At 46.7% G+C, this 21,099-nt stretch overlaps 2 long non-coding RNA genes across 3 annotated transcripts in view; one reads left to right on the forward strand and one right to left on the reverse strand.

Annotated features, from left to right (window-relative positions):
• LOC139279903 (uncharacterized) overlaps window positions 1–3,454 on the reverse strand; it is a 59,069-nt gene extending 55,615 nt beyond the window's left edge. Inside the window, exons 1-2 of the long non-coding RNA XR_011596544.1 lie at window positions 3,370–3,454; window positions 2,133–2,261 (exon numbers count right to left, since the gene is read on the reverse strand). This is a non-coding gene — a long non-coding RNA (uncharacterized lncRNA). The remainder of the gene's footprint in view (window positions 1–2,132; window positions 2,262–3,369) is intronic.
• Window positions 3,455–3,555: 101 nt separating this feature from the next.
• The window catches only part of LOC139279904 (uncharacterized), a 77,668-nt gene continuing 60,124 nt past the window's right edge, over window positions 3,556–21,099 (forward strand). Inside the window, exon 1 of one of the 2 annotated variants that reach the window (XR_011596545.1) lies at window positions 3,556–3,645. This is a non-coding gene — a long non-coding RNA (uncharacterized lncRNA). Of the gene's footprint in view, window positions 3,646–18,455; window positions 18,561–21,099 lie in introns of those variants that run through there. The other variant, XR_011596546.1, reaches the window with a different exon arrangement.

The raw sequence follows: 21,099 nt of genomic DNA on the forward strand, positions 1-21,099 counted from the left end.
GTATTGTGTGCAGTTTTGGTCTCCTAATCTGAGGAGGTATATTCTTGCTATTGAGAGAGTGCAGCGAAGGCTCACCAGACTGATTCCCAGGATGGCAGGACTGACATATGAAAAAAACTGGATCGACTAGGCTTATATTCACTGGAAGTTAGAAGAATGAGAGGGGATCTCATAGAAGCATATAAAATTCTGACGGGATTGGACAGGCTAGATGCAGGAAGAATATTCCCGATGTTGGGGAAGTCCAGAACCAGGGGTCACAGTCGAAGGATAAGGGGTAAGCCATATAGGACCGAGATGAGGAGAAACTTTTTCACCCAGAGAATTGTGAACCTGTGGAATTCTCTACCACAGAAAGTTGTTGAGTGCAGTTCGTTGGATATATTCAAAAGGGAGTTAGATGTGGCCCTTACGGCTAAAGGGATCAGGGGGTATGGAGAGAAGGCAGGAGTGGGGAACTGAAGTTGCATGATCATCCATGATCATATTGAATGGTGGTGCAGGCTCAAAGAGCCGAATGGCCTGTTCCTGCACCTAGTTTCTATGGGCCCAAGTTTCCACATGATTTGCGCCTGATTTTTAGGAGCAACTGGTGGAGAACGGACTATCTTAGAAATCGCAATTTTCCACCTTTTTCTTTCTGCAGTTCTAGTGAGGTGGAACAGTTCTACTTTAGAACAGAATTTTTTCTTTAAAAGGGGGCGTGTCCGGCTACTGACGCCTGATTTGAAAGTTTCCACAGTGAAAACGTACTCCAAACTAAAGTAGAATGGAGCAAGTGAAGATTTTTGTAGAACTGAAAAAACCCGTTCTACACATTAAAAAATCAGGCGCAGGTTACAAATTAGGCGTCCAGAACGAGGTGGGGGGGGAGCGGGGGGGAAGGGAACTCATTAAATTCAACAATAAATCCTTATTTATACTTCTACAAATATTATACAAATAAATCCAACCTGAATAAACATTGATAAGCAAAGAAAAGATTAAATAAACCATCTTCCTACCTGTGTGAAAGTGCTTCAGCCATCATTCGAAGGAAACCGCCGTTTGTTGCCGCGCAGGGGAGGGGAGGGAGGGGAAGGAGACAGCGGCTTGTTGCCGCACAGAGGAGGGGAGAGAGGGGAAGGAGACAGCGGCTTGTTGCCGCGCAGAGGAGGGGAGGGAGGGGAAGGAGACAGCGGCTTGTTGCCGTGGAGGGAGGGGAGGGAGGGGAAGGAGACAGCGGCTTGTTGCCGCGCAGAGGAGGGGAGGGAGGGGAAGGAGACAGCGGCTTGTTGCCGCGCAGAGGAGGGGAGGGAGGGGAAGGAGACAGCGGCTTGTTGCCGCGCAGAGGAGGGGAGGGAGGGGAAGGAGACAGCGGCTTGTTGCCGCGCAGAGGAGGGGAGGGAGGGGAAGGAGACAGCGGCTTGTTGCCGCGCAGAGGAGGGGAGGGAGGGGAAGAAGACAGCGGCTTGTTGCCGTGGAGGGGAGGGAGGGGAAGGAGACAGCCGTTTGTTGCCGCGGAGGGGAGGGAGGGGAAGGAGACAGTGAGAAGGGTAGCCTCAGTGCTGATGTGCTGATGGAAATGTGATTTTATTAAAAAATGTTCAAAAATTAAACAGCTACAAAGAACTACAAAAATGGCCGAGTGCCAATGTTTTTCTTCACACTGAGCATGCGCGAACGCTCCAACGCGCACACGCAGCGTTGCCGGCAGGAAAACAACTAATTTAAATAGTACCCGCCCCCTCCCACTTACAAAATCGGCGCGAGTGTAGGCTCCGCCCCCCTGGGCGCCACGCCAAACAGACAAGGAGCTGCAAAGCGCTCGAGAATAGCGCGTTTTTTTTCTGGCGCCGTTTTAGGCACGAAAAACAGGCGCCCAGCTCGGAGGGGTGCCCGTTTTTTATCCTGTGGAAACTTGGGCCCTATGTTTCTATGTTTCTATGTTAGGGAGGACCAGGAGTCACACTTAAAGGTGCATATGGCCAGATCTAGGTTAGACGTCAGGAGGTGGTTCTTTTCCCAGTGAACAGTGGAGCTCTGGAACAGGCTGCCAGCTCGTGCAGTGAATGCTGATTTGTTGAATTCCTTCATGCGAGAACTGGACCTGCTTTTGGCTGGAGCGGACAGAAGAACAAGAGTGTCTTTACCTGGTCATCATTGTTCACTTGATCGTTTGATGTAATTTCTGGTTCCAGTCATCTCCTGTATTAGGAACTTTCTGTTGTTAAGACCTCCTCCATAGTCGTGCACATAGGGAAAAGCGACTCGATGTATATCTGTTACATAGAATTAAATAGAAATCACAACACGGACACAGGACATTTGATCTAATCAGTCCCTGTTGGTGTTTACCCTCAACACAAGGTGTAGTCCCAATCCTCTGCCTCTGCTGTTCCCGCTAATTCATCCCACTTTCCTTCAAGCTATCTAACCTAACCTTAAATGTTCACATGTTGTCTGCATGGCGGTGCATGTCACAGCCTCAAAATCCCCTCTTGCTCGCTGTCCTAACTCTTGTATCAATATTCTAAACCCTTCAACCACTGCAAAAAGTCTTTTTCTATCTCTCTTGCTCCATCCTGTCATAATTTGATCAAATCATCTGGTAATCTATTCTGTTCAAACAAAATCAGCCCCAATTCTTTCTACATACCAGAGACCATTCCAGTGAATCTGCGCAGTACCCTCTCCATTTCCTTAACATTCCCTATAGTGTAGAGCCCAAAACTGCACTTCGTCCTCAATTGTGCTCATTAAAGTTGACATAGCCTCACCATTAGGTCCCAACTTTAGAAACATAGAAACATAGAAAAATTGGTGCAGGAGTAGGCCATTCGGCCCTTCGAGCCTGCACCGCCATTCAATAAGATCATGGCTGATCATTCCTTCTGTACCCCTTTCCTGCTTTAATGTTCTATGCCTCTGCCATAAAACTCAGGATTCTGCTAGCTTTTCTTCATGGTTTTATCCACTTAAGGTGCAGCTTATAATGTTCTCTGAACCTGAATCCCCCCAAATCATTTTGTTTTTCCACATCACCAACCTTCCCCCCCATTCAAAATATAATTACAGCATTTTTTCACCAAAGTATACCATCTCACACTTAATGGTATTGAATTCCATCTGCCACACATTTTCCCCATTCCACCGTCTTATGAATATTCTATACGTGGGTGCCTTTACATATTAAATGGAACAGAGCAAAAGAGGGACCTGGGGATAGTCAATGACCAATTGCTATAGGCTCATGGGCAATGAGAGATAGCTGGAGGGAAAGAAAATTGGAAAGTATTGCTGGGTCAATATAGTGCAAAGCTAAGAGCACTGTACTGAGGTTACCCAAGCTTTGGTTCACCCACAGGTGGAGTTGTTTGTAGTTTTTACCTCCACATTTAGAGACATAGGGGCCAAAATTCACCGTCCCCGAAGGGACGGCTATCGTGGGGTTTGGGCGGGCAACCGATAAAATGGATCGGCCGCCGCGGTCAGATGATTGTCCCTCCCCGAGCCATATTCAGCTCGGGGGGGGATTTGAGCAGTGTGCACTTCCGCCGGAAACGGCGCGGTGAAGCCGCTGTAAGGGAGACATTCCAGCGGAGAGCTCTGCAGCGTGCGGGCCGTGGGAAAGCTGCAAGGACAGGGATTTTCTGCTGCAAAAGGGTAAGCCTTTTCCCAGAGGTGCCCCGCGAGGTATTCGAGTCGGTGCTCAACGGGACACTGCTGGAGTGTTGCCGCGATCGGGGCCCTTTGGTAGGGAAATAGTTTTATTAATTTTTGAGTTTTTATTTACGATTACAGCATCCACTGTATTTATCTTTCAATAGTTTTATTAATTTTTTTGGCTCCATTCAACCTGCTGAGTGCTGCTCAGAAGTTTGCACATACCCCTGTACTTTTGTACAACTTTCAGGTCTGACTCTTTTGTGGAGGCCTGTGGGCTGCAGAGACCTGCTTGGTAGGGTTCACCCTGAGGATGGGAGGAGTGTTGGGAGAGCAACACCTGGTACACCTGGTCAGAAGCAGGGCGGCACGCAGACAGGCAGCGGGTAAGGGAGGCAGCAGCCATGATTCGTTCATTCTGCGTCAGACCAGTGTGCCCGCCGTCTTCACCGGCCCGAATCAGGATTGCTGTTGGTTGCTGGGAGACAAGGGATATCCTCTGTCCACTTGGCTGCTCACTTCTCTGCGGAACCCCAGGACAGCGCCAGAGCATGCATGCAGTGACGCTCATTGTGCCACCAGGTATATCATCGAGCAATGTATAGGCATCCTTAAGCAGAGGTTCCGGTGCCTGGACCGCTCTGGTGGCACCTTGCAGTACTCTCCTCAATGGATCTCCATCATCATCATGGTCTGCTGCACAACCTGGCCATAATGAGGGGACAGTCGCTGGAGTTCGAGCCAGCAGTACTACCTGAGAAGGAGGAGGAGGAGGAGGAGGAGGCAGTGCAGGAGGAGAAGGAGGCAGTGCAGGCGGAGGAGGCAGTGCAGGAGGAGGAGGAGGAGGAGGTGCAGGAGGAGGCACGTGAGGCGACACAGGAAGAGGTGGAGGAGAATCCCCGTCGCCCAGAGCTAGGAGGCGTCGACCCATCGTCACCCTGGAAGGGCCAGGTGCAGATTGGCCAGCACCCTCCTGAGAGGGTGCGTCCTCACATATATGGAGGTGCCTGACACCTCCCCTGCAATCTCCCTCCATACATTATGTACTGGCGGTCTGCCAGGTCTCCCCACGACAGGAAACAGTATTCTTCTTCTGTCCTCCACACCATCCATCAGTATCTCCAGCTCCAAATCAGGGAACCTGTTGGCTCTCCTTGCACCTCTTACACCAGCCATCCTTCCAACCTGCTTCCCCCACCTCAGGGCCTTGCTGCAAACCCCGGCCTTTAAAAAGGCCGGGAGCAGCTGGCTCATTAGAGACCCTTATCTGCATGCTAATTTCTCAGTGGTGATAACGCTCAAATTAAGACAGCCACACTGCTGAAAATTCCACTTTGGAAGGGTTCATTCTTGCTGGAACCCATTTGTTCACTTGTGGAGCTGAATATGGGGTGGACCAGCCACGAAAACATTTCGGTGCTCATGGCCACAAAAAGGTGGGGGGGGGAGCACCAGCTTTCACTAAATATATTCACTAAATATATTCAAAAAGGAGTTAGATATAGTCCTTACTACTCGGGGGATCAAGGGGTATAGCGTGAAAGCAGGAATGGGGTACTGAGGTTGCATGTTCAGCCATGAACTCATTGAATGGTGGTGCAGGCTCGAAGGGTCGAATGGCCTACTCCTGCACCTATTTTCTATGTTTCACCTATTTTCTATGTTTTCCAGCGGTACTGAATTTTGGGGCCATAAGCACAAAAATCCAGTCTGACAATTCCAGTTCATTACTGAGGGAGTGCTGCACTGTCAAAGGTGCCATTTTATGGATGAGACGTTAAACCAAAGCCCCGCCTGTCCTCTCAGATGGACGTAAAAGATCCCATGGCACTATTTCAAAGAAGAGCAGAGAAGTTATCCCTGGTGTCCTGGCCAATACTTACCCTCAATCAACATCACTAAAAATACAGATTAACTGGTCATTATCATATTTCTGTTTGTGGGAGCTTGCTGTGTGCAAATTGGCTGCCGTGTTTCCTACATTACAACAGTGACTACATTTCAAAAGTACTTCAGTGGCTGTAAAGCGCTTTGGTATGTCCTGAGGTCGTGACAGGCGTTATCTTTGCACTATATTGATCCAGCAACACTTTCCAATTTTCTTTTCCTCCAGTTATCTCTCATTGCCCATGAATCTGCAGCAATTGGTCAATGACTACACCCAAGTCCCTCTTTTGCAAGTCCTTTTTTTATATCAGGAAGCCCTTTTAATGGAAATCAGGAACTCTCTCCACCAAAAGGCTTCAGATGCCAGGTCAATTTAAACGTTCAAGACTGCGGTTGATAGATGTTTGTTGGGGATATGGAGTAAAGGCAGGTAAGATGGAAGTGCAGACCCGCCTTGATCTAATAGAATGACGGAAGAGGCTCGAGGGGCGGAATGGCCGACTTGTGTTCCTATTTTCCTACAGGAAGCTTGTGAATACGGATAGAAATAACTGAGACCAAACTAAACCATCCAAGCTCACAGTTTTTTATTAAAAAAAGTGTCTCAGGCGAAAAGCCTCCAAGCTACCCATAGAAATAGAACAGTGACAGAAACTAACCGCATAACTCTAATTTTTCAGACATTTATTTTTCCTAAATCATTTCAGATGGGGAAGTTAATTGTCTTGCTTAATGAAGTCTCTGTGTGTATAGTTTTCCCCGGTGTATTTTATATTAAATAGGAGCAAAAGCTGGGTTTTGTGCACAGGATTGTCTGCCTTCAGTACTTGACTGAAGGAACTCCGAGAATGCCACATCCTTGGGCTGTCCAAATATTGCAGTCTTCCAATCAAATGAATTATGTATGAATATGAATTAATGCATTTTCAAAGAGATATACTCTGGATAGGTTCAATCTGAAAAAACACATATCAATTATTAATGTCATGGGTACAGAAAATCACAGCAAACTTAAATCTAAAATTTATTAACTTGGGGGAAAAACATGTTTACCAAGGTCAGTGTCATTTCCTCAAGGCTTTGCTTCGTTTTTTTAGGTTTATGTTGAGCAATTATTTATAGATTTTAAATTAGCGATGTCTTCTTTTCATAAATTAATCTTCTATGTAATGGTTTAAATATTCAGATATAGTTTGCCAAGATCTCTCGTCCCTTCCAATAATGTTCCTTGCAGTCATCCAGCAACTAAAATGAGAATATCGTTACATGCTTAATGCCGTGCGCACTTGCAATGCTGTCCACGGCCTGAAATGATGACCCCTGTCAGTAACAGCCAGGAAGAGGCAGAGACCACAAGCCAACTTAATTTTCCCAAGATGTAATTAAACCTTGGAGGTTTAACATCAACCTGAAACATTAACTCTGTTTCTCTCCCCACAGATGCTGTCTGACCTGCTGAGTGTTTCCAGCATTTTCTGTTTTGATTTCAGATTTCCAGCGTCTGCAGTGTTTTGCAGTTGAACTTTGGAACATTCTAATCACCATTCAATAATGTAAATCAGATGAAAATAAATATTCCATCACTTTTATATGGCATTATTGTGACAAAGTGATTCAGGGATCTTCTTTCCCCAAACAAACAATGAGGAAAGTTTGTTTGCCATGCACTGTTTGCAGTGCCCCTTTAAAAACACAATTCTACAAGGAAGAGGGCTACAGAACATTTTTGGATTCCTATTTGCCTAAAACGTCAGATGCTTTTTTAGCAATTCTCACGCTCAATGGTCAGTGAACATTAGTCATGCTGAAAATTGGAAAGACTAAATGGAATCTTGCCACTTTGGCTGTGAAATCAGACAGATTAGGTATTGCAGGAAATTGAATTCCTCCTACCTGCTCCTCTGGTGTGTGTGGTGTGGGGGGGAGGGGGCAAGAGGAGCTGTTCGACGAGTTGGGTAAGTGTTCTCCAGTTCTAATTGCCTTAAAGGAGCACTATCTCCTTTCGCAAAGCTTCTTGTAGGATAAGAGAAAAGAGCCATAAGTAATTTTCAAGCCATACCATTGATAACGATGTTTAACTTACATCATTCACAGAATCATAGAAATTTACAGCACCGAAGGAGGCCATTTGGCCCATCGTATCTATGCTGGCTGAAAAAGAGCTATCCAGCCTAATTCCTAATCCAGCTCTTGGTCTGTAGCCTCGTAGGTTATGGTACTTCAAGTACATATCCAAGTATGTTGTAAATGTGATGAGGATTTTGCCTCTACCATCCTTTCAGGCGCTGAGTTCCAGACCCCCACCAACCTCTGGGTGAAAAGATTTCTCCTCACGCCCCTCTAATCCTTCGAGCAATTACTTTAAATCTATGCCCCTTGATTATTGACCTCTCTGCTAAGGGAAGTAACTGCTTCGTATTCACTCTATCCAGGCCCCTCATAATTTTATACACCTCAATCTAGTCTCCCCTCAGCCTCCACTGCTCCAAAGAAAACAACCCCAGCCTATCCAATCTTTCTCATTGTTAATCGTCTTAAATCTTCTCTGCACCCTATCGAGTGCAATCACATCTTTCCTGTAATGTGGTGACCAGATCTGAATACAGTACTCTAGCTGTGGCCTTACTGGTGTTTTATACAGTTCTAGCATAAACTCCCTGCTCTTATATTCTATGCCTTGGCTAATATAGGAAAGTATCCTGCATGCCTTCTTAACAACCTTATTTACCTGTCCTGCCACCTTCAGGAATCTGTGGACAGGCACTCCAAGTCATGTATGTAACCTTCATGTAACTGTAACCTTCATGCAACAACACTGTACACTGTACACCTGAGAAATGCACACCTTGACCACAGGGGGTGAACTTGTAGGAGACACTCCTCACCTGGTCATCCAGGTATATAAAGAGAGGTCCCAGGCAGGGTCAGCACTCCTTGGTCCTGTGAATAAAGGTACAGGTCACAGAGTGATCTTGTCTCCAGTAGGTGCCTCGTGTTGATTTGCAGTAGAGTGTAAGGACGTAACATTTGCCGACGAGAAACGGGAATCAACTACTCACGAGAATAGCCACCGGTAACACAGAGGAATGGTACTATGTTGGTGAGGACTGGGACGATTTCGTTGAGAGGCTCCAGCAGAGCTTTGTCACAAAGGACTGGCTGGGAGCGGCAGTGGTTGACAAGCGAAGGGCGCATCTACTGACCAGCTGTGGATCTAAGACGTAGGCGCTGATGAAAGACCTGCTCGCACCCGAGAAGCTGGTGGACAAGACCTTTGATAGCTCAGCAAACTGATCTGTGAGCACCTCAAACTGGTGAGCAGTATACACATGGCCCGACACCGTTTCTATACGCACTGACATCGGGAAGGGCAGAGCACTGGACTTTGTTGCGGACCTTCGGCGCTTGGCCAGCCTCTGTAAATTCACAGACGCCTGCAAGGGAGAGATGTTGTGGGATTTCTTCTTTGAGGACATTGGTCATGCCGGGATTTTTAGGAAGCTAATTGAGACCAAGGACTTGACGTTGGAAGCAGCGGCGTTGATGGCTCAAACCTTCATGGCGGGGGAGGAGGAAACCAAGATCATATACGCGTCCAGCTCTGCTCCCAACATGGTAAACGCAACTCAGAACCCCGCAGGCAGGCAGGCAAGGGCAATTCAACACCAACCAGGCAGTAACAGACTCTAGGATGGGTCCTCAACAGAGACAATGGCAGGTTGAACGGACAATTACACCATCACAAGGGACAATACGTCCCAGGATGGGGTCATTGACACCCACTAACAGAGACAATCAGAGAGGAATGCCTGGAAACAACTCTTTTGTTCACAACAATCTCAGCTCATCCTGGAGGTGCAGGGGCAGACATGCTGTGAAAACCTGCAGGTTTCAACATTTTATCTGCAGAATTTGAAACTTCAGTGGACATTTGACCAGAATGTGCAGGAAGCCCGCAGCGAGGCTGGTTTATGAAGCGGATGAACCACAAGATGGGCCTGCAAGGCAGGGTTATGCTTGGGACACAGCAATAGAAACATAGAAACAGAGAAAATAGGTGCAGGAGTAGGCAATTTGGCACTTCGAGCCTGCACCAACATTCAATGAGTTCATGGCTGAACATGCAACCACAGTACCCCATTCCTGCTTTCTCGCCATACCCCTTGATCGCCCTAGTAGTCAGGACTATATCCAACTCCTTTTTGAATATATTTAGTGAATTGGCCTCAACAACTTTCTGTGGCAGAGAATTCCACAGGTTCACCACTCTCTGGGTGAAGAAGTTTCTCCTCATCTCGGTCCTAAATGGCTTACCCCTTATCCTTAGATTGTGACCCATGGTTCTGGACTTCCCCAACATTGGGAACATTCTTCCTGCATCTAACCTGTCTAAACCCGTCAGAATTTTAAACGTTTCTATGAGCTCCCCTCTCATTCTTCTGAACTCCAGTGAATACAAGCCCAGTTGATACAGTCTTTCTTGATACGTCAGTCCCACCATCCCGGGAATTAGTCTGGTGAACCTTCGCTGCACTCCCTCAATAGCAAGAATGTCCTTCCTCAAGTTAGGAGACCAAAACTGTACACAATACTCCAGGTGTGGCCTCACCAAGGCCCTGTACAATTGTAGCAATACCTCCCTGCCCCTGTACTCAAATCCCCTTGCTATGAAGGCCAACATGCCATTTGCTTTCTTAACCGCCTGCTGTATCTGCATGCCAACCTTCAATGACTGATGTACCATGACATCCAGCTCTCGTTGCACCTCCCCTTTTCCCAATCTGTCACCATTCAGATAATAGTCTGTCTCTCTGTTTTTACCACCAAAGTGGATAACCTCACATTTATCCACATTATACTTCATCTGCCATGCATTTGCCCACTCACCTAACCTATCCAAGTCACTCTGCAGCCTCATAGCATCCTTCTCACAGCTCACACTGCCACCCAACTTAGTGTCATCCGCAAATTTGGAGATACTACATTTAATCCCCTCGTCCAAATCATTAATGTACAATGTAAACAGCTGGGGCCCCAGCACAGAACCTTGCGGTACCCCACTAGTCACTGCCTGCCATTCTGAAAAGTACCCATTTACTCCTACTCTTTGCTTCCTGTCTGACAACCAGTTCTCAATCCATGTCAGCACACTACCCCCAATCCCATGTGCTTTAACTTTGCACATTAATCTCTTGTGTGGGACCTTGTCGAAAGCCTTCTGAAAGTCCAAATACACCACGTCAACTGGTTCTCCCTTGTCCACTCTACTGGAAACATCCTCAAAAAATTCCAGAAGATTTGTCAAGCATGATTTCCCTTTCACAAATCCATGCTGACTTGGACCTATCATGTCACCTCTTTCCAAATGCGCTGCTATGACATCCTTAATAATTGATTCCATCATTTTACCCACTACTGATGTCAGGCTGACCGGTCTATAATTCCCTGTTTTCTCTCTCCCTCCTTTTTTAAAAAGTGGGGTTACATTGGCTACCCTCCACTCAATAGGAACTGATCCAGAGTCAATGGAATGTTGGAAAATGACTGTCAATGCATCCGCTATTTCCAAGGCCACCTCCTTAAGTACTCTGGGATGCAGTCCATCAGGCCCTGGGGATTTATCGGCCTTCAATCCCATCAATTTCCCCAACACAATTTCCTGACAAATAAAGATTTCCCTCAGTTCCTCCTTCTTACTAGACCCTCTGACCCCTTTTATATCCGGAAGGTTGTTTGTGTCCTCCTTAGTGAATACCGAACCAAAGTACTTGTTCAATTGGTCTGCCATTTCTTTGTTCTCCATTATGACTTCCCCTGATTCTGACTGCAGGGGACTTACGTTTGTCTTTACTAACCTTTTTCTCTTTACATATCTATAGAAACTTTTGCAGTCCGTCTTAATGTTCCCTGCAAGCTTCCTCTCGTAGTCTATTTTCTCTGCCCTAATCAAACCTTTTGTCCTCCTCTTCTGAGTTCTAAATTTCTCCCAGTCCCCAGGTTCACTGCTATTTCTGGCCAATTTATATGCCACTTCCTTGGCTTTAATACTATCCCTGATTTCCCTTTATAGCCACGGTTGAGCCATCTTCCCTTTTTTATTTTTACGCCAGACAGGGATGTACAATTGTTGTAGTTCATCCATGCGCTCTCTAAATGTCTGCCATTGCCCATCCACTGTCAAACTTGGATTGAGAACTGGTTTGCAGACAGGAGGCAAAGAGTAGGAGTAAATGGGTACATTTCAGAATGGCAGGCAGTGACTGGTGGGGTACCACAAGTTTCTGTGCTGGGGCCCCAGCTGTTTACATTGTATATTAATGAATTAGACGAGGGGATTAAATGTAGTATCTCCAAATTTGCGGATGACACTAAGTTGGGTGGCAGTGTGAGCTGCGAGGATGATGCTATGAGGCTGCAGAGCGACTTGGATAGGTTAGGTGAGTGGGGAAATGCATTGCAGATGAAGTATAATGTGGATAAATGTGAGGTTATCCACTTTGGTGGTAAAAACAGAGAGACAGACAATTATCTGAATGGTGAGAGATTAGGAAAAGGGGAGGTGCAACGAGACCTGGGTGTCATGGTACATCAGTCATTGAAGGTTGGCATGCAGATACAGCAGGCGGTTAAGAAAGCATATGGCTAGTTGGTCTTCATAGCGAGGGGATTTGAGTACAGGGGCAGGGAGGTGTTACTACAGTTGTACAGGGCCTTGGTGAGGCCACACCTGGAGTATTGTGTACAGTTTTGGTCTCCTAACTTGAGGAAGGACATTCTTGCTATTGAGGGAGTGCAGCGAAGGTTCACCAGACTGATTCCCGGGATGGTGGGACTGACATATCAAGAAAGACTGGATCAACTGGGCTTGTATTCACTGGAGTTCAGAAGAATGAGAGGGGAGCTCATAGAAACGTTTAAAATTCTGACGGGTTTAGACAGGTTAGATGCAGGAAGAATGATCCCAATGTTGGGGAAGTCCAGAACCATGGGTCACAATCTAAGGATAAGGGGTAAGCCATTTAGGACCGAGATGAGGAGAAACTTCTTCACCCAGAGAGTGGTGAACCTGTGGAATTCTCGACCACAGAATGTTGTTGAGGCCAATTCAGTAAATATATTCAAAAAGGAGTTAGATGTAGTCCATACTACTAGGGGGATCAAGGGGTATGGTGAGAAAGCAGGAATGGGGTACTGAAGTTGCATGTTGAGCCATGAACTCATTGAATGGTGGTGCAGGCTCGAAGGGCCGAATGGCCTACTCCTGCACCTATTTTCTATGTTTCTATGTTTAAACCCTTAAGTATCATTCGCCAATCTATCCTAGCCAATTCACGCCTCATACCTTCAAAGTTACCCTTCTTTAAGTTCTGGACCATGGTCTCTGAATTAACTGTTTCATTCTCCATCCTAATGTAGAATTCCACCATATTATGGTCACTCTGCCCCAAGGGGCTTCGCACAACGAGATTACTAATTAATCCTCTCTCATTACACCGCACCCAGTCTAAGATGGCCTCCCCACTAGTTGGTTCCTCGATATATTGGTCCAGAAAACCATCCCTTATGCACTCCAGGAAATCCTCCTCCTCCGTATTGCTTCCAGTTTGGTTAGCCCAATCTATATGCATATTAAAGTCACCCATGATAACTGCTGCACCTCTATTGCATGCACCCCTAATTTCCTGTTTGATGCCCTCCCCAACATCACTACTACTGTTTGGAGGTCTGTACACAACTCCCACTAACGTTTTTTGCCCTTTGGTGTTCTGCAGCTCTACCCATATAGATTCCACATCATCCAAGCTAATGTCCTTCCTAACTATTGCATTAATCTCCTCTTTAACCAGCAATGCTACCCCACCTCCTTTTCCTTTTATTCTATCCTTCCTGAATGTTGAATACCTCTGGATGTTGAGTTCCCAGCCCTGATCATCCTGGAGCCACATCTCTGTAATCCCAATCACATCATATTTGTTAACATCTATTTGCACAGTTAATTCATCCACCTTATTATGGAAACTCCTTGCATTAAGACACAAAGCCTTCAGGCTTGTTTTTTTAACACCCTTTGTCCTTTTAGAATTATGATGTAGTGTGGCCCTTTTTGTTTCTTGCCTTTGTTTACTCGGCCTTCCATTATTGCTTTTTACCTTTCTACTATCTGTTTCTGATTCCATATTTCTTTGCCCTATCTCGCTGCATAGGTTCCCATCCCCCTGCCATATTAGTTTAAACACTCCCGAACTGCATTAGCAAATGTTACCCCTAGGACATCAGTTTCAGTCCTGCTGGACGCTGAAATTCAGCGGTTTCAGGTGGCAAACATCCACAGCTCATACACAAAGATGCCACCTATGATGATGAGAGTACTGTTAAACTGCATCCCGGTACGTATGGAGCTGGACTCAGGAGCCAGCCAGTCACTTATGAGTGTCAAACAATTTGAGAAACTATGGTCACTCAGAGCTCGCAGACCCAAACTCGAACGCATTGACACGCAATTACGGACGTACACCAAAGAGATCATCCCAGTGCTAGGCAGTGCAATGTTGGTGGTCACACATAATGGATTAGAGAACCGGCTACCACTCTGGATTGTCCCGGGAAATAGTCCCGCGCTTTTGGGGAGGAGCTGGCTAGCCGAGATGAACTGGAAATGGGGGGATGTGCACGCCATTTCATCTGTGGAGCGAAGTTCATGCTCACAGGTCCTACAAAAGTTTGAGTCACTATTTCAACCTGGTGTCGGGACTTTCAAAGATACCAAGGTAGTGATACGCATCACCTTGGTCACCACACCAGTGCACCACAAAGCCAGAGCTGTGCCGTATGTGATGTGGGAGAAAATTGAGAGTGAGTTGGACAGATTGCTAAGAGAGGGCATATTTTCGCCCGTTGAATTCAGCAACTGGGCAAGCCCCATCGTCCCTGTCCTAAAAGCGGATGGCTCCGTCAGGATTTGTGGCGAGTACAAGGCCACCATCAACCGAGTGTCATTACAAGACCAATACCCACTTCCGAGAGCGGAGGATCTTTTTGCCACTGGCAGGCGGCAAGCTGTTCACCAAGTTGGACCTCACCTCGGCCTACATGACCCAAGAACTGGCCGATGAATCCAAGCTACTGACCACCATCACCACGCACAAGGGGCTGTTTGTTTACAATAGGTGTCTGTTTGGCATTCATTCAGCAGCCACTATCTTTCAAAGGAACATGGAAAGCCTGCTCAAATCCATCCCTGGCACAATCGTATTTCAGGACAACATCCTTATCACGGGTCGAGAAACCGAGGAACACCTTCATAACCTGGAGGTTGTGCTACGCCAACTGGACCGGGTAGGCCTGCGACTAAAGAAGTCTAAGTGTGTGTTTTTGGCCCCAGAGGTCGAGTTTTTAGGCAGGAGGGTTGCTGCAGACGGGATCCAGCCTATCGAATCCAAAACGGAGGCGATCTGTCGCGCGCCCAGGCCCGGCAACACATCGGAGTTGTGTTCATTTCTGGGACTATTGAACTACTTCGCAAACTTTCTGCTGAACTTAAGCACAATGTTGGAGGTGCTACATGTGCTCTTGTGTAAGGTTACGATTGGTTTTGGGGCGATTGTCAGAAACGTGCTTTCAATCGGGCGCGGAACCTGCTTTGTTTTAACAAGCTGTTGACTCTGTACAACCCCTGTAAGAAATTGGTTCTGACATGTGATGCATCATCCTATGGGGTTGGGTGCATGGTGCAGCAGAGTAATGATGAGAGCTAACTCCAACCTGCGGCTTATGCTTCCAGGTCGCTCTCCCAAGCAGAAAGGGGATATGGGATGGTTGAAAAGGAAGCACTCGCATGAGTCTACGGGGTGAAAAAGATGCACCGGTACCTTTTTGGCAGAAGGTTTGAGTTAGAAACGGACCACAAGCCATTAACATCCCTGTTGTCCGACAGCAAAGCTGTCAATGCCAATGCCTCAGCTCGCATACAGCGATGGGCTCTCATGCTGGCTGCATATGACGACACCATACGGCACCGGCCAGGCACTGAAAATTGCGCTGACGCGATCAGCAGGCTCCCACTGGCCACCACTGAGGGGGCAGTGGAACAAAGCACTGAGATGGTCATGGCTGTCGATGCTTTCGACAGCGCAGGCTCCCACATCACAGCCCACCAGATCAAAACCTGGACAAAAAGAGATCCCCTCTGTCCTTGATCAAGAAATGTGTCCTTACTGGGGATTGGGCACCCGCACACGGAGCATGCCCTGAAGAGGTCAGATCGTTTCACAGACGGATGGATGAACTCTCCATCCAAGCCGACTGCCTACTATGGGGCAGCTGGGTAGTCATGCCCCAGGGGGGAAGTGGGGCATTCATCAGGGAACTCCACAGCGAGCACCCAGGCATTGTACTAATGAAGGCCATTGCCCGGTCACATGTATGCTGGCCGGGAATTGATGCAGACCCCAGGGAGGCCCCACTCAGCCCGTGGCCCTGGCCCACCATGCCATGGTCACGTATTCACGTAGACTATGCGGGCCCGTTCATGGGGAGAATGTTCCTCATTTTTGTTGATGCGTACCCGAAATGGATCGAGTGCATCATATTGAATTCATGCACGACATCCACCACAGTGGAGAGTCTGCGTGTGATCTTTGCAACCCACGGCTTGCCAGACGTCTTGGTTAGCGACAACGGTCCATGCTTCACTAGCTATGAATTCCGGGTGTTCATGTCGTGTAATGGCATCAAACATGTCAGGACAGCAGCGTTCAAGCCAGCTTCCAATGGCCAGGCGGAATGTGCGGTCCAAATCATAAAACAAGGCATGCTCCGGATTCAAGGACCCTCCCTTCAATGCCGCCTATTGTGCCTCCTGCTGGCCTATATTCTGACCGCATTCACTCACAGGAGTCCCACCAGCGGAACTACTCATGAAACGTACACTTAAAACTCGGCTGGCTCTCATTCATCCAGTCCTGTCAGACATTGTTGAGGACAAGCGCCGTCCCAAAATGAGTGCCATGACCGTAACTCAAAGGGGAGATGTATAGAAATCGATGACCCTGTATTTGCTCTTAATCACGCTTTGGGGCCCAAGTGGCTTGAGGGTACTGTAATTGGTAAAGAGGGGAATAGGGTCATAGTGGTCAAACTTAACAATGGGCAGATATGCCGCAAGCATCTGGACCAAGTAAAAAAAAGGTTCAGCATGGACACTGAGGAACCTGAGGAAAATCATCATATACTGCTCACACTACCGCCAGTGAATGAGCAACAAGAACCTTCAGCAGCATGCACAGTCCCTGCGGCCAGCCCGGACGAGCTGGAATCACCACAGGTGACAAAGACGCATGCCAAGGCTCAACAACCAGAGCCCCAACTGCGGCGCTCCACGAGAGAGTGTCGACCCCCCTGAAAGACTCAACCTTTGAACCAAAGACGTTGGGGGGGAGGTGATGTCATGTACGTAACCTTCATGTAACTGTAGCCTTCATGTAACAAAACTGTACACTGTACACACCTAAGAAATGGGTAAACTTGTGGGAGACACTCCACACCTGGTCATCCAGGTATATAAAGGGAGATCCCACGCAGGGTCAACACTCCTTGGTCCTGTGAATAAAGGTACAGGTCACAGAATGACCTTGTCTCCAGTATGTGCCTCATGTTGATTGCAGTAGAGTGTAAGGACGTAACACCAACGTTCCTCTATTCTTCTACACTTCCCAATATCTACCATTTATTGTGTATTTGTGTATTCCCTTGCCTTGTTAGCCCTAACCAAATGCATTATTTCACACTTCTCTGGATTGAGTTCCATTTGACACTTTTCTGGACACCTGACTAGTCCATTGATATGTTTCTGCAGCCTACAACTGTCTACCTCACTATCAACCACACAGCCAATTTTTGTATCATCTGCAAAATGTTTAATCATTGAAGTCTAAATCATTGATATATTCCACAAAAAAGCAAAGGACCTAGTACTGAGCCCTGAGGAACTCCTCTGGAAGTAGCCTTCCAGTCACAAAAATATCTGTTGACCATTACTCTTTGCTTCCTGCCACCGAGCCAATTTTTGATCATAGGCTTTTACTTTTCTAACCAACCTGCCATTTGGGATCTTGTCAATCGTCTTGCTAAAATCCATATACACTACATCAAATACACTACCTTCATCGACCCCCCTCGTTATCGCCTCAAAAAATTCAATCAATTTAGTCAGACACGACCTTATCTTAACAAATCCATTTTGACTGTCCTTGATTAATCCATGTCTTTCTAAATGAAGATTTATCCTGTCCTTCAGAATTTTTTCCAATAATTTGCCGACCACCAGTTAGGCTGACTGGCCTGTAATTACTCGGTCTATCCCTTTCTCCCTTTTTAACAAAGGTACAACATTAGCAGTCCTCCAGTCCGCTGGCACCACATCTAAAGGCTGGAGAGGGTTGGAAAATGATGGTCAGAGCCTTAGCTATTTCCTCCCTTTCTTCTCTTAACAACCTGGGATACTTTTTAGCTGGGCCTGGCGATTTATCTACTTTCAAAGATGCTCAACCCCTTAACACGTCCTCTCTCACTATGTTTATCCTATCTAATATTTCACACGCCTCTTTAACTACAACGTCTGCATCGTCTCATTGTAAACCAATGCATAGTTTGAGGTTGGGTAGTGGGTGTACATATTGTGATACACAACGTTATACGTTTGTGTGAGACAAGCTGGATGAACCAGTCCGTCATTGTTCACATGCTTAGAAACTATGGGGTCGAAATTCATCAACTCATCACCCGCTGCCGCCCACTGCCACCGACATTGCTCTTGCAGATCCGCCCAGTGCCACTTTCGAGGTGGGCGGGAGGGGAGAGCCGCCAGGAACCGCCCGCTGACGTCAGCGGACAGCCGAATGGCGCAACTGACCTCCCGCCCGCCGAGCTCCCATATTGATGTGGGCAGGAGTTGTCACCAGAACAGGGGTGGACCGCTGTGCGGATGCTGGTCTGTCTCCGACAGTATGTATGAAGAACCTGAAAAAAAGGTTAGTGAACATTATTTTAAAAGATGTCCACAGTGACTTAGCTGGATGGGTTTTTTTTTTTACTGATCATTTTTTTTTTCAGCTCTTCGACCCTCCGTGGGCCCAACTCCATCCTCGGCGGCACTTGGACGGCAAACGCCTCTGCCGCCGAGAATGAGACCTCCCATCCACTGCCACCCAGATTGGCAGCGTACGTTGTCCATTTGCCGCCCGTCGACCTTCGAGAGACGTCAGCAATGAATATCCCGCCCAAAGTACCGTCCGGTACCTTGGTGGCCACCGACGACACTTTGGGCAACACTTGGGCGGACGGAGGCCTTGATCTAAATCAGCCCCTCACGTGTTTGCCAGTGTTAAAAAGGTGCCTCTAAACTGAAATTTATAATGAACAAAATCTCACGGTAATGGAGGGAATGGCTATTAAAACAAAGTAGGAGCAAAATCAGGCAGATAGATTCATACCGATTTAATGTTATCCACTATTAACTGTCATAAACACGAACTCAAAAGCTTTCAAAGTCATGTCACTGTGGGGAAGCAATGCCTGAGGGCCAGCCACTGCTCTACAATATCCAAAAGGATTCCTGGACCAGAGCCACTTATAGACATCTCATAGTGACTGACTTCAAGGTGAAGGCCTATTCTGCAAGTTCTGTACAGCTTGGTGCCTAGCTTAGAAGGCCATTTAAATTTATAGTGCAAAGTCCCAATTTACCATAGCTATTCATTATTATCAATCTGTCACTTATGATGGAGCACACAAAATGGCCTAATTTAGGGAGTCACAATCTTCACACACATCTACACTTACCATCAGCAGTCACTCAGTGGTAGCATTTCTCAGCTCTGAGTCAAGCCCTATTCCAGAGTCATGAGCTCAAAATCTCGGCTGACACTCTAGTGCAGGACTATGGTGCTGTCTTTTGGATGAGATGTTAAACCAAGGCCCTGTCTTTTCTCTCAGGTGGACCTAAAAGGTTTCATGGCACTATTTCATAAAAGAGCAGGAGAATTCCCTTTGGTGTCCTGGCTAACATTTATCCCTCAATCAGCACCAGTAAAAAGCAGATAATCTGGTTGGTATCGCATTACTGTTTGTTGGAGTTGTGCATAATTTGGCTGTTGTGTTTCCTACATTCACTTGAAAAGTACTTATTTGGATGTAAAGCACTTTTGGACCTCCTGAGGCCGAAGATTGCACGCGATGTGCATGCGCTGAGATCCGCCTTTTCCGATCTGTCAAAATTTCTACGCATCCCCGCAGAAAGGACATCCGCGGGACAGAGAGTGGGCTATTTACTCAACTCTTGCTCAAGGAATGTCCTTTAAACTCTTACCCCTGGTTTAAACATTGAACGATTAAATTAAGGGAGGTTTATTTTTAACTCTATTAAAACACATTAAAAACAATTTCCCCCCAAAAATGTTTTTCTAAAACATGTAATTAATTTGTTCAATTTCAATTAATTTTAAATAGTGAGGTGTTTTTTGAATTTATTGTGTTGTATTTTGGTGTTTTAGGGGGGTACTCTCATTGATAGTAATCGTAGCTCGTAGAAATCATATTGTCAATGAGAATACTGTAGTGATTGGTGGTCCAGGCCCACGTGATTCCAGGATACGAATACGTACCTGGAGGACGTGTTCCCATGCGCTGCACAGCGAATGGAGGCCTCCGACCGGAATCCTATGTTCCTCTGGGACCACCAGGTATTTTCGGTAAAACATTTTGGGTCGGAGGCATTAGTCCGAAGGAAACCGCCAACCGCAATTTTCCCCCCTGTGTAAATGCAAGTCATTTTATCTTCCTCCACAAAAGTCAGATGCAAAATTGTCCACATCTCCAGCAAAAGAACATCACCAAACATTTTGCAAAGCCAAAGAAGCCTTGGCTCTTGCCATTCTCTCTGTACTTAGGGAAGTGGGTTGTGTCCTTATGGGGAGAGACTATACACTCCCGATTAATCAAACAGATAGTGATGTTATTGCTAAGTGGTATAAGAGACAGCAAAAGGCATTCTATTAGAGTGAATCCCTGCAACTCAACTTTTCCCAGTCTTGGCAAACTACAGAAGTTATCGGAGTTGGACGTCAGCTTTCTTCATTTCAATCTATTCCCATTTGTTGTACATGTTTATTATGCCTCCTCCCAGCAGGCACATGTGCATACGCACACACACACACACACAAAAACACACACATTCATACACACTAAACTCACTCACTCACTCACTCACACATACACACATACTCACTCACACATACTCACACTCGCACACATACTCACACTCGCACACATATCATTACATTCCTATTATGAATAGAGGATGTATATTGGGAGCCTGTTGGATGTGCTAGCTAATTAATGTATGCTTGAGCGAACAACACATTAATGACATGTATTATTGTGGTGGAACTCGCAACACAGCACATTTTCCACCGACCTGCCTTCACTCGCAGCCCTCATCAGATCTGTGTCTCCCAGGATCTCTGGCCCGTCTGGCTTTCGATTCCGGCTGTTCAGCCGGGTAGCCAATGC

This window comes from Pristiophorus japonicus, chromosome 14, assembly GCF_044704955.1.
Source record: "Pristiophorus japonicus isolate sPriJap1 chromosome 14, sPriJap1.hap1, whole genome shotgun sequence".
NCBI lineage: Eukaryota > Metazoa > Chordata > Chondrichthyes > Pristiophoridae > Pristiophorus > Pristiophorus japonicus.